At 51.4% G+C, this 12,681-nt stretch overlaps 1 protein-coding gene across 2 annotated transcripts in view; it reads left to right on the top strand.

Moving 5' to 3' along the window:
• Positions 1-1,530: 1,530 nt before the first annotated feature.
• CAMKK1 (calcium/calmodulin dependent protein kinase kinase 1) overlaps positions 1,531-12,681 on the top strand; it is a 114,286-nt gene continuing 103,135 nt past the window's right edge. The window contains exon 1 of one of the 2 annotated variants that reach the window (XM_074922656.1): positions 1,531-1,611. The gene's annotated coding sequence lies outside the window, so the exon portion shown is untranslated. Of the gene's footprint in view, positions 1,612-1,756; positions 2,177-12,681 lie in introns of those variants that run through there. The other variant, XM_074922655.1, reaches the window with a different exon arrangement.

Raw genomic sequence — 12,681 nt, 5'->3', positions numbered from 1 at the left:
AACAACAATAGGCAAGTTTAGAACCTCGCAAGTACTGGATGTTTATCTTGCTGGTTAAAGAAAAAAAAAACTATTTTTTGTTTTCTTCCTTGCAAAATAAATAATGGGACAGGGTATGCTGTGTTCGTATAGATTGATCCATTTCATTATTAGCGAATTTAAAGATTAACAGTAGGCAAATAATGTCTTAAAGGTTTCAAGCAAAATTCAAAACATTTCAGTTCAAAGTATTTTTGACTGAAGATCGGCAAACAGAACGGACGCATACTGTAGGTGGAAGTGAAAGGGCATCAGCCCCGGATAGACCTGTCCGTCTGTAGAGAATTGCTCAGCTGCCTGTGACCAACCGGGGTGACAAAGCACATTCTTGCAGGAAACGTTAAGACTTGGATGCACATGGAAAACTGCAGCAGGGTACGTCTGAGCGTGAGACACACACCCACAGCGTGAGTGAGTGAGAAAGTTCATGGTCTTTGCACGGCTTGCTAGGTGGTGGGCTGTTCTAATCATTGCTGTCTCTTAGTTACATTTCGGTACGTCTCTAAACACAGTGACAACCTGAGCAAGGTTTTGGGGGATCAGAAACGAATTCGGTAGTAAACCACAAGCTGCATTATTAATAAGTTGTTTTGAGAGATGAAACCCGTGATAAGAAATTAATGTCTTTCCAAAAGCAGAGGACTGTTTGAGACCGGCTGGAAGCGGGCGCAGGCATTCCCACACGCTCCTTGTCCCAGCGGGAAGGGGCAGCGCTCAGCACTGGCTTGAGTCAGGATGTGGGTTTAATCCAAGCCTTGCTCTCTGCCTAAAGCCAAGCTCCCCCGGTGGGGACCCCGACCAGGAGGCGGGTCACAGCAGAGCCCGGCAGCCGCTCCTCACAAACCCGACATCCTCGGGAATGCCGCAGGAGGCACAGCGGGGTGCGGGGCGGCGGTGGGAACCCCTCGCCCCGGCGGCGCGGCCAAGCGTGAGCCAAGTAGGTGAAAGAGAGCGGGGAAGAAATAAAATCCAGGACGTGAGTCACGGATCACAGAGGGCATTTGCTCGTGGGGATCCCCTGAGTGGTGCCAGCGGGACTAGTTGATGCGGAGCGTTTCCCACCATTGCCGGAGATCAGGGAACGCTTCTGCGGGTGACCGAGATCGGTTGTTATTAACCCAGGGACGGAGCCGGGGGCGGAACGGGGCACCCCACCACGGGGAGGGTGAGCAGGGTCCCCCCGCCAGCACCCCCGGGAACGAGGGCACCCTGCCCGGGGGGAGCACGGGGACGGCGGAGAACGCGGGGAAGGTGCCGCGGGAAGAACGCGGGAACGGTGCACACGGTGCCGGGGGGTGCACACGGTACCCGTACCGGGGGGTGCACACGGTGCCGGGGGGTGCACACGGTGCCGGTGCTCCGGCACGGGCTCGTGCCGCGGGGGGCGCGGCCGCCGCCAGCCAATGGGAGCGCCCGCGCGGGGCGGCGGTCCTTTACCCCCGGGGGCGCCCAGACCCCGCGCGGCCAATGGGGGGCGGGCGGCGGCCGCGCGGGGGCGGCGCGCGCGGGCCGCGGAGTTTGGCCGCGCGCTGCGAACCGGGGCGCGATGGGGCCGCGCGGCGGCGGGCGCAGGTGAGCGCGCGGGGCGGGGCGGGCGCCTCCTCCCTCCGGCCCCTCCGCGGGGCTCCCGCGCGGGCCGGCCCCTCCGCGGGGCTCCCGCGCGGGCCGGCCCCTCCGCGGGGGCTGCGCCGCCGGGCCGTGTGCGGGGCCGAGGGGCCGCCTAGGCCGCGCCGCCCGCCTTCAGCCCTGCCCGGGGCGGCGGCCCGTCTCCCGGTGCGGCGCGGGGGGAGCCACGCGGGTTTGCACAGAGACCCGGCGGCTGTGGAGGGGACGCGGGTGGGAGCTCCGGGCGTCGGAGCGTGCAGCGGCTGAGGGCAGGTCGCCGGGGCGGGTGGGCTTCTCCCGGGCAGCCGCCTCGTCCCCCGGGCTGCGGGGGTTGCGCTCCGCCGCCGCAGCGGGGCTGGGGATGCGCCGTGGTGCCGGGCAGCCGCAGCTTCGGGGCTGTTGCTTCTACCAAGCTCAAGAATAAATGGGAAGAAAAAAATCCTTCCGAAAACTGGGATTTTGAGCAGTTTACCCATCACACCAATCGTCTCTCTTTCTCTTTTCTCGACGGAGAGAGGGGGCAGAGGAGAAGGTAAGAAGTGTGGTGAGCTCTGTGCGGGTTTGTCACTCCTTCCTAATCCACCGTGCTGGCCTTGGGGATCAGCCTGAGCTCCTCGGAGTTGGGGTTTTCTCGTGGATCAGTGCCGTGGCCTGAGCTGTCCTGCCCTGGCAGTGTCTCGGAGCACTCGCAGCCAGGCTGGCGTGAAGCGGGTCTCATCTCTCTGCTTTCCTTGGCTCTGAGGGAAAATAAACTGCAGCTCTCAGAGGCCTGTGTGCTGTGAACAAGGAAAACTGCTGATCCTGCAGGGATATCACTTTCTTCAGCTGCTCCGATGAAGCTAAAATTACCATTCTGTTGTAGTTGGAACTTAATGGAAAATGTTTTGTTTAATAGGAAGGTGTTGCTTTTCTATTTGCAATAGTCTGGGGTTCCAAGTTAAATTTACAGCGCCGCTTCCCATAAGGTGTTAATTCTCTCCCTGTGAGGCATCTCTGGCAGCTTCAGTTTGTTCTGGCGTTTGACATGGGACGGCTTTGAAGTGTTGCTTTTGAAACTGGATAAGGCAAACGGAGAGCCGTTATCTCAGTTGCTTGAAGAGAAAAACCAAAGCCAGCGTGCTGGGGCAGTGCTCCAGCGTGTCCCTGTGTGCTGCACCCCGTGCTCGGGCTGGGGTGTGTGGTGCGAATAGGATTAATCTCCAGGCATAGCAATAAATGGCTTTCCTGGGCTTGCTCCCTTGGGTTTTGCCTGGAGAAGACCAGATCTTAGCAACCAGGAGTGCAAGCACCAGCCTCTTACCATTCCAGCGAGGAGTTCAGGCATGTTATTGTTTGGTACGGTAGGAAGGCTGGGCTTTAAGTCACGGTAGGTGCTGGGCCACTGCGTCCTGAATAGTTTTCTTTTTTGAGGCAGGCTGTGTTCACTGGCACGGAGTGCCTTCAGTCTGGAACTGTCTCCAGGTGTTTCTTCGTGCTTTTGGGATATGCCTTGTGGGTTGGAGCTGGCATGCTTGGAGTGGGGTCTGTAGGGGTGTCTATGCTCCCAGGGCAGCTCCTGGCCTGGAGAGTGGGCAGGGCAGCTCGCCCAGCCTGTTCTGTGGAGTGGAGCTGCGAAGGGGACCTCACCTGGGGACCTCACCTGTCCCAGCACTGCCCCGGAGAACAGCGAGGTGCCCCATCGATTCACAGAGTGTCGGTGCTTTACTTCTGCTGTGGCTTTCAGAGCCTGCGTGCATCTAATTACGGTGTTCATTAAGCCCTAAATGTCTTTGACTGATACAATTAATTTTCCTTGCACTAACCAGACTTTCAAAGCCCAGCTTTCTTTTGCTGGGAAGAGTTTGTGGGATTTCTCTTCCCTTATGGCTCTTGTGTAGTGGCTACAGTGGGAATCTCACCAGCCTGCAGCAGAGGAGGTATTTGGAAGGACAGGGCAGCAGTGTCCTGTGTGCTGGGGGAAGCAGCACTGTTTAGGTAGTGGTCACAACGAGTGCTTACTTGGTTTAGACCTTGGCTGGGTTTGAAGAGGTGGCACTGTGCTGAGCATGTCACTCTCTACTTCAGCCAAGGATCTGCTTGTCAGAGTACAGTGTCTCTTCTTGCTGGTGTCTTTTCCTTGAAGTTACTGAAGGGTGTATCAACCCAGTCGTTTGTGCCAGCCTCTCTTGCACTGTGGAAAGAACAATCCTGTCTGAAGACCAAGTCTTCTGTTAAGAGTTAGTATTGACCTTAGAAGAGCCTTTATAGTGTCATTGCTAGCTGGGAGCAGGGAAGGAGAAACCTCTCTTGTAAGAGGCTTCAGGAAAAGGCTGGGGGTGCTGGATGGCTTCTGCGGACTGTTAGCAAGGTGGTTTGTGTCTCCAGAGGATGTACCTGCCTGCCTGAGGGGCAGAGAGGATAAATCTGACGCTAATCAGGGCATGCCAGGCTAGTGGAGGGGAAGGCATGTGTGTTGGTGGGGAGCTCGGTGTGAGGATTTTGTCTCTGCTGGAGTTGTGGAAGGCAGTTTGTTTGATTACATCTGAAATCAATATGCACAATTACTCTGCCTTGGGGAGGTGCCTGGAGAGAGCATACCCATGACTCCCAGAGCGCAGGTGGAGTGTCGATGGGTCTGTTCAGCAGCTCAAAGCACTGACAAACACTGGGTGTAGGGAGAGGCAGGCTCAGCTTGTGTAGGAGAACACACTTGGCCTCAGGGCTCTGTGTGGATCCTGAGCACAGTGTTAGGCACCGTGAGAAGGCAAAAGGTGAAGGGAAAAGGGTTTGTGTGAGCTCAGCAGCAGAGCTCAGCTTTGGGCAGCGCCAGGCTGTAGTAGGAGCTCTCCTGACACCTGAGTGTGAAGGAGGGTGGGCAGGCAGGGTTTCTGCGTGGGTTTCTACCCACCTCTAACTTGCACCGGTGGGACATTTCTTCCTTCACAGCCTCTGGCAGATGCTGCTACTCAGCACAGCCACTGCTGCTGAAGTTTGGCAGTTGAAGACAGGAAGCGGAGCCTGTCCCTTTGCTGAGAACCAGTGAGGGGGCAAGTTACCCCTTCGTCTTTTGGGAGAAAGCAAGGCCGCAGCTGTCAAAGTAACAGCCAAGTATAAAATTGGTATGAGATAAAATGTTACTCACTTGTGCCTTAAAAGGTAGGAAAGCAGGCATATCTGGGGAAAAGTAAGTATATAGTAACCCTTATAAAAATTCTGCCTCTTATGACTTTCTCTCTTCTCATCTTCTTGTCTGATCTTCGGTCCTTATTTTTTGGTGGAGGATGACACTTGCTTTGAGAAGCAAGCATCCAACGTGCAGACAGGTGACCAGTCATCAGAAAATACGTAGTTGAAGAGATGAATGTGGGTAGCTGGCTGTAAAAGCAGTGGGGATGATTGAAGTGTACAGAAGCAATTGTTGACATAGTCATCGTGGCAGATCTGAAGGTAGGTTAGTGATGTTTGTGATAAAGCATCAAAGCACTGCATACAACAGGTAAACGAATGATATCAAATAATATGTAGTCAGACATGTTTTAATTAAGACAGTGGTTAAGCTTAGCATGATTGGAGAAAAATGTCTGAAATTTTTCTAAAGAGAAGAAATCCTGATAATTGATAAATTGGGGTAGGATCCTAATTGCAAAGATAATGGTGGGAAGAATCTGCAGTGACTTCATGAATGTGTGGGAGGGTGGCTGCTGGTTGGTGGTGATGGGTGAGGTACAAGCCTATGTGCACGTTTCCAGCTTTTCAGAAACTCAGATGTTTCTCAGGTTGTATAGTTGGCCACAGGTGATGACTTGAAGGATTGAGCTTTAATGACAGAAAAACATGCTCAGGTAGGGACATCTGCATCAGACTTGCAGAACTGTCACGAAATAGAGCTGCTCTGCCCCTGGTTGGAGGTGGCTGCCCTGCCCCAGCAAGTGTAGTGTGCCTCAGGCCCAGAGCTGCCTGTCCTACAGGTGAGGGCCCTTGGTGTTGGTCTGGGTGTGAAGTGGCACCTGGTGACAGACACAGGGGAGAAGAGATGAAACTAGAGATGTGGTGAAGCAGGGAGGTCTCCTGTCGGTTCCTAGGGAAGGCTTGTGCCGTACTTCAAGGGCTGCTATGAATTAGCAAGTTACAGCATTTTTTTCCAGAATCAAACATCAGGCCTATCAAAAAATCCATCTGGAAATCTGACTCAACCTTTCCTATTTTCCTGGTTTCCAGCTACTGTGTTGCTTTCCAGTCTATTTTTTCCCTGTACCCTATATAAATACAGTCATTTTATAGACTTTGTTAATGATGGGGTGCAGTCAAGCACTGCATAACTTGCAGTTCTCACTTGCTTAGGAATTTGCAGTCTGGATTTGTTGGTCACTTTTCCTACTGGATTAAGTCTTCAGAAACGTTTTCCTGTTCCATTGCAGTTTTCAGTTTTATTTTTGGCATAAGTGATATGGACAGAAGTGGAGAAGCATAAATATTTGTCAAAAGTGTCAAGTACATGACATTTGAGAATTTTTTTTATTGCTTTCATGTGCTGGTGTCTCTGGATGGGGAAGTTCTCCTGAAAGGTCAAAATCTCTTGAGGACACAGCTTCTCTGTGGGCTGAGGCTTGTAGCTGAAAGGGAAGGCTGTCCTATGGCAGCTGGGAGCTTCTCAGCCCAGAAACCTGCTGGTTTAGGGAGTGAACCTGGCTGAATACGAACCCTTGTATTTTATTTCTTGATGGTACCCAGCACATGAGCTTAATCATGCCTTGTGGGTAAAGGTGTGGCTTGTGGAAGACTTGCTACTTTTGGGTTGCTGCCCTGGGCAGTCATTATTTTAGGGGGAGTACCTCTGAAATAGTTGTTCTTTTTGCCAGAAGCCATGTGGGATTAATTCAGCCTGTTTGCCTCTGGGGTGGTTTCAGTGTTTCTGCAGATTGGTGACTGTGTTCAGGGAAGGCTGTAAAATGTTGTGATTAATTCTTCAGTATTGTTCAGAGTTTATGGTGAAGTTGTTAGCTAGTTAACAGTGACTGCTCTAATTCTGGTGTGAGCTAAACAGGAGGCTGTGATGTGCCACTGTCTTGCTGGAGCAGCACTTTAATATGTGTCTTTCTAAGATCACAGAATCATCTAGGTTGGAAAAGACCTGGAAGATCATCTAGTCCAACCATTAACCTAGCACTGACCATTCTCAGCTACGCCATATCCCTCAGCACTAGGGATCTCGGCAGCCTTCTCCTTTTTGCTGTACTCTCTGCAGAGCAGCCATGTGGATGTCTTGAACGAGAAGGAAAGTCACGGAAGTGCAGCCTTCATTTCTGCTGATACTGGTGCTGAGTGGCAGCTGCTCCCCTGAGGTCAGTGGAGCCAAATTCATTACCTCACTTTTCTGCTACCTCCTGCAATTCCCTGTATTGAGTAGTTTCCACTCACACCAGCTGGCAACAGAGCCTGGGGTTTTGTTGGAAGTCCTTGCTGCAAAGCAGAGATGGGGCAGAGGGGCCCGTATGGAGTCATCAGGAGCACAGACCTGTGTGCCAAGGTGGGAGGAAGAGAGCCACTCCCTGAAACCTTCAGTCCTGTGCAGTATCCCATGAATGTTTCTGGGGTGTGATGATTGTTTTTCTCAGCCAAGTGGCTCCATAATTGTGTGACCTTGTGAAGACAAAGCATTACTGACACATTATGGATAGATGTTAGGTTCTTGTTCCCGTGAGGAAACTATGCAGGGCAAGACTCCTGACTTTGCACAGCTGTGCAGATAACACTTTCTTCAAGTTCAGAGGAAAAAAAAATATCTTGTCTCTGGTATTCTCACTTTACATGGATTTCTGGTATGGCTGTTGAACTCTGAGCATGCTACCTAGAAGCAAGTCCTGCAGACACACCAGGCTTTCAAGTGGAGAAGGATGATTTGGTATGTAGGCTGTTAAATTAACACAAAGAGGACCCATTCAGTTGTTTCCTCTGGCTACAGATTTCCTTGGTAACCTGGAGCTCCAATTCACAGATAGACCCCAACATTGAGTGCTTAACATGGGTGTTAAACTAGGAGAAGACATGAGGGGCTCAGCTGGGGTGGGAAAAGGAAGAATAAAGAAGTGCTGTGGAAGCCCAGGCTAAATAACACCTTCTGAGGATGTGTCAGTGTCACATTTGTGACTGCTGCTGCCTGTGGTGAAGGTGTGAATCAGTTGTACCAGGGGGTGTGAGATCATCATACTGTGCTGTCCTGGACTTTAGTGCCTGCATTTGACAGTTGGGTACTGTGCTGGGGCGGTGCTCAGATCCTGCTGTCCTCCTGCCCGTGGCTTGTGTTTCTCAGCTGTCCCTTTCTGGAGATTATTCACAATTTTGTCTTGCAGTCCTGTGAGTGCAGCAAAGTTTGGACAAGCCACCCCGTAGTTTGTCGTGGTTTTGCCTGGGTTTTGCACGACGTACATTAACTCAAAGGCTATTTTAGTGTTGATCCCTTGTAGTCATGAGATACTTTATCATGGGTCTCTCCCCCCCCCCCCCCCCCCCCCCCCCCCCCACTCTAGGCAGTAGTTCAGGTTTTTATTCTACAGAACAGAAGTGAGTCCTAAAACAGCAAATGAGCTGGTGAGGATAGGATTTTTTTAATATACAAGTAGCATGGGCACAGCCTCATGAAGTCTACAGTTGCAGGCTGTCACATACACAGTAGATAAAGGCAGCAGCAGGAAAAAAAATGTGCCAGCACGGCTTTGCCGAGTACTGCGTGCATGCATACCTACCTGAGGCTGGCTCTAATTACCAGCTCCCATGCTGTTCTGCTGCCACGTCCAGCTCTGTCAAGTTACTCTCAACTACCTCCTGCCTTTGTGCTTCCACACCATGGTACTGGCAACACACAGGCATCACTGGAGGTTTTTTTCTGCCTCTGGACCTCTTCATGGGTTCGATGCAGCTGGTGGTCTTAGTCTGACCTGCTGCTTTGATGTGGGCTCTCAGAGAGAAATTGGGACGCTCAAAGGGACCCATGCTGGAAGAGGATCTGTAGCTGTTGCTTCATGCTGGGTGTCTGCTACCAGACCCGCCCTTCCCCTCATCAACCCCAGCACGTGGGGCCTTGCCTGTTGGCGGACCAGAAGCTGGAAGGTGTGTGAGCTGCCTTCTTATTAGGAGCCTGGGATGGCTGTGATCTGAGAATCAACCACAGCTCTGTAGGGAAGGAGGCTTCCTTGCTGCAGCATGTGGGAAGTGATTGATGGTAACATGAAAGGAAAAAGATGGATTTTGCCCCTCAAGGGACTTGAGTGCTGCCTTGGAAAACTGTATTTTGCTTCAGAGCTTCCCTCCCTATCTTCAGTGTGCAAAAACTGGGAGGGAAGGAGAGAGAACTGAGTGTTAATACTGGCACTATAGAAGGCAGTAGCCCTGTGCCAAAGAAATCAAGATATTTGAAGGGCAGCAGGACCTGATGTAGTGTTCCTGTGACAAATTATTACACGTGCATAAGCCAGCCACTTGGACAAGTCAAGTCTTCATTTTGGCACTTCCTAACACCTTCTTCTGGTAATGCTGTCTGGGTAGTGCTGTTCTGTGATATTATTTATGCTGGAACCAAGGGTTTGGGTCTGCTTGTGCTAATGGTGTGCCTGCTTCAAGTGGCAGCATGAGGACAGCAGATTCATCCTCTGACCTCTTACTGATGAGATGCTTTAATGTTGAAGTCTGGACTGACCCTTTTGTAGCTGTCAGGTAGCTTGAGTAACAAAAGGTTAATGATACCTGTGGCTCCCAGCTCTGTGAGGTGAAGTGTAAAACAGACCTGAGATGAGTTTTATTTTGCCTTGCTGTGTCAGCACCTCATCCCCAGGCTGAGAGATGGGCCTGGAGAAGTGGAAGATGTCCAAGTGCAGTTTATCAGGCCAACCCTTGCTGAGTGCAGAGGGAACAGAAACGTACTGCTGCCTCAGGGCTGGGGCATGGGGTTACTGTGTGTGCCGAGTGTGATCTGTTGGCATGATGAGAACAAGGTCCTCTGGCTCAGCTTGTCTAATGTGCACAGCACTGGCAGAGGAAAGGCTGGGGAAGTGTGAACATCTGAGGAAAGAGGCAGAAGGAAGGGTTTTATGCAAGCTTGAGACGGCTTGTAGCTTCCTCTACAGTGCTGTCAGGTCATTCCATTCAAGGGTGTGATGTAGGCTTTGCCTGCCTTTGTCCTGTAGTAGTAGTCATGAACTTCAGTGATCTCAGCAGGCAAATCAGGCCACGTTACTACTGTGCAGTTACATATTAGAGAGATCAGACATCTCCTCCAGCATGTTTCCATACTCTAATCAGGCTTCTGCTTTTGCCTTTCTCATACAGTATTGATGTGGGCAGTGCCTGTAACTTGCCTTGAAGCAATAGTAAAAAGGCATGATTTATTCATAGAAGTTGCTGGGAGTCCATTCCTTAAGGCCAGATTGATTTAAGTGGGACTGCAGAATGGAACTGGCATTTTTTGTTAATTTTGTTTGCTGTTCCCAAGGAGCCAGAAAGTGTGCTCCTCCCAAATGCCACTGTATCTGTCTGCCATCCAGAATGATTCACAGATGCAAAAGGGCAGTGTAAGATTATGCCCCACCTGTGGGAATCAGTTCTTCTGTGGCACATCCTCCCAGCCACCAAATGAACGAACAAGCAAAACCAGTATGACTTTCCCCATCCTCTTCCCAACATCTGTCTGCTTGCCGCCTTGTTTCTTGTGTTAAGAGCATAAACTTCATAGCAGGGACCAGTGTTTTCTCTGTACAGCGTCAGGCACAGGTGATAACTGTGTACAAAATGCCACAGCAGTGGAAAATAAGCCTCTAGATCCGAGTCAAAGGACTGCAGATACTCTGGGGATGCAAGGCCAGAGGGCTGTTTGTTAGCTGAAGAGAGGTCTTCTCTGGTTTGACTCAAGTAGTGTGTTGCTGGGCTGCCTTTGGTTCAGTGCCTGCCCAGCTCCCCTTGGGAAGCCCCTTCCCTTCATTCCCAGAGAGGTCCCTGGCCCTTGCTGCTCCCAGGCCTGAGCCTACTTGCCCTTCCTTGCCACTCACAGCAGGTGCACCAGCCTCCTGCTGATGGCACGGCTGCAGTGCCAGGTCTTTTTGAGTGTTTGCTGTGAGCTGGATAAAACCACCTGGATTCATCGAGGATGTGTTGTGGTTACTGCAGAGTCCTGAGAGTCTCATTCCTCTTCAATCTTGTGGACGAAAGGAAGCCTTCCAGAGTCTTTAATATTCCATGCTCTTTAGGTATGAATAAATATTTCCTTGGCCTGAAACGTTCTTCTGCTGTGAAATCCATTGCAGTCTCTTTGCCTAAGACAATCAGTCTCCTTTCTTCCCCCTCTCCTCCCATGCTCCAACTTTTAACCTAGAAATGTGCTGACACTTCATCATCAAACTGGTTTCTAGCATGTTAGGGAGCTCTGCAGAGCATCTTTGCAAGTTGTCAGTGTAGCTGCATGCAAGAGAAGAGGAAAGTGGCTCAGAGTTGCTCATCTCCTGGGGAATTGCTCTTCCTAGCTGATGGCTTTCTACAAAAGCGTCTGACAGTTCTGTCCGTGTGTATCTGTTCCCCTCTAAAGGATGGGTGTGGGATTGAGGAGTCAATGAAGAAAGGTATTTCATCATTGTTTTTAAATACATTTATTTTGACAGTGCTCCCGCCTTGTAGAGCATCCCTGTCCCACCATGCCAGTGTACTGATTTGAGCCTCTTCGAAGCTGTCTGTTCCACTGTCATGACCTGTGGATCACTCAGTGCCTCTGCAGTTCTTGTTCTACTTTCTTGACAAGAAGCCTCTGACTCATAGTGAGCCCCTTCCTGCTCCACTCCTCAGGAGGCTGAGCTGTCTAATGCTCTTGTAAAAGTGTTTCATCTGTGGGATTTCTGCAGTTCCCTGATTTGGTGGCAGGTGTGGCTCCTGAGGGGCAGGAGGTCTGAGTGAAGCTCCTGTGTTTTCCAGAACATGTACAGGTGACTGCACTGTTCAGGATGGATGGAGCTCCTGCCAGCAGCTGAAGGCAACTTGCTTGTATCTGGGACAGTTAATACCTTGAAGCAAAGCCATCCCAGCCATCCTTACTTGCTGACATTGAGAAACACCATTTCCAGCAGCAACTTGGCTCTTCCGAAGTCCTTGACCTCCTCTGAACCTTTCTGCAGCCCTGGTATCTCCCAGGCTGAGCAGTGCTGGCAGTTGGGAACTCCAGTGTCCAGGCTGAGGCACTTGTGGTCAGCCAGCTCCAAGGCAAATGGCATGTCTGCTCTCCACATGGCTTCCACCCTCACAGGGCCTGGATCTTCCAGCCCTGCACAGCCCTGTCCTCTGACTAGACAGGCCTGTGGAGATTCACCAGAGCCAAAGGCTTTGTGAGGATCAGCTGAGCAGCTCCTGGAGGCAGATGGGAAGCCAAGAGCTGGAGCACAGGCTGCTGAGCTGGAGAGGGCATGGAGAAACCTGCCCAGAAGGGACTCCGAAGGTGCTCTGAGGTCACTCTTAAGTCTGAAGAACCACAGCAATGCTCAGTTGGGAACCTGACCTGCAAAAGCTGGAGCTTTAAAAAATGTGACAGGGAAAGGAGTGAAACAGCCCTCTGTCACGGTGAAGGCCTGGACTATATGGCCTTAGGAATCCACCTCCTCCTTGCCTCGTTCCTGTGCAAAGCTGGGGCTGTTGGGAACACAGTACAGCTGCTGCAGTGCTCTCACTGTGACCAGCTGAAACTGCTCAAGGAGTAAGTGTGACACCAGCAAACCAGTCCTCTGTTTCTAAGTGACCCAGCAATCAGATTAAGGTGTCTTCTGAGCTTGTCTGTGGGAGGTAGCTGTCTGACCAAGCGTAAACCACAGCCTTGCTGTTCTTCGTCCCACTCCCCATACCCAAGCTGCCGCAAGCTGTGATCCGAGTAGAAGGGATGCCTGAAGTGTTTGTGGGCTTTGGGTCATGTCACTTTAGACTCCTTTCAAAAACTGTGGTCATAACACCTCCCAGGCATCTGGGGCTGATGTGGATGAAAGGAAGCTCCTTGCATTAAAACCAGATGGACTGCAGCTGCTCCATATATGAAGC

The sequence above is a fragment of the Athene noctua genome, chromosome 19, assembly GCF_965140245.1.
Source record: "Athene noctua chromosome 19, bAthNoc1.hap1.1, whole genome shotgun sequence".
Taxonomy (NCBI): domain Eukaryota; kingdom Metazoa; phylum Chordata; class Aves; order Strigiformes; family Strigidae; genus Athene; species Athene noctua.
This window is presented reverse-complemented; position numbering and strand designations above follow the sequence as displayed.